Here is an 829-nt window from a genome sequence, read left to right as displayed (position 1 = left end):
GGGACCCTCGTGCTCAGCACAATGATCTGGGGACATCTCTCCCAGCGTCCTGCCAGCGTGGGGCTTGCCGTGGGGCTTGCCATGGGTCCTGCCCTCCATCCTTCCATTCTGGAAGGAAGCTCCAGGCTAGGCAGCTGTGCCCTTCCCCGAGGCCGCTGTGCCTGAGAGGCAGAAATTCCTGCCCTAATACGGATTTAACTGCTAATCCAAGAAGCAAAATCTGGGCTCAAAGACCTGAGAAGTGATGCTTTAGTGGAGCTTTTGGGCAGTTTTTGAATGATTGTGTAAAAAACCCTCAGCCATTGGAAACCAAACAGCTTTGCAGCCGCCTCCAAAACCTTCTGCATTCAATTTGGTCCCATTAACACCGGAATGGGAGCAGAAGCTCGCCTGGGAGGGGGCCCATTAGAACTGTGACACTCTGGTTTTAAGTTTTCTCCAATTAAATAATGTTCTTTTTTTCCAGTGTTAGGAATTTAGCAATAATACACAATAAATTATCTTCTTTTTTTCCATTAACAGTTGGATTTTCCTTTGAGCGAGTCTGGGGATGAAGCAATCCCGGCAGCTCAGTGATGCAAGTGCAAGCCGGCGTGATTGCAGACCACTAACGAACATGCGATCGCTCCCTGTTAACTGGAAGGAGCAAGGTGCCAATTCCATGGACCCTGTGGATGCATCGGGACGCAGAGGATGGACTGAACAGGGAACCCAACGCAGTGAGCACCCACCCAAACCCTGGTGCACCAGCTGCAGCATGGCAGGATGGTGCCTGGTCTTCCGCTCCCCCCAAAGCTGCCAAGCACCCCAGCTTTGCCCCCTCACCTGG

General features: G+C 52.1%; 1 protein-coding gene across 1 annotated transcript in view; it reads right to left on the bottom strand.

The window, feature by feature from the left end:
- Window positions 1-829, bottom strand: part of TANGO6 (transport and golgi organization 6 homolog (Drosophila)) — a gene marked incomplete at both ends in the record, with an annotated part of 17,752 nt that overhangs the window by 1,543 nt on the left and 15,380 nt on the right. The gene's annotated exons all lie outside the window — the stretch shown is intronic.

Source organism: Eurypyga helias, unplaced genomic scaffold (genome assembly GCF_000690775.1).
Source record: "Eurypyga helias isolate BGI_N326 unplaced genomic scaffold, ASM69077v1 scaffold19218, whole genome shotgun sequence".
Lineage (NCBI taxonomy): Eukaryota > Metazoa > Chordata > Aves > Eurypygiformes > Eurypygidae > Eurypyga > Eurypyga helias.
The sequence above is the reverse complement of the archived record's forward strand: the minus strand, read 5'-3'. Positions and strand labels throughout refer to the sequence as shown.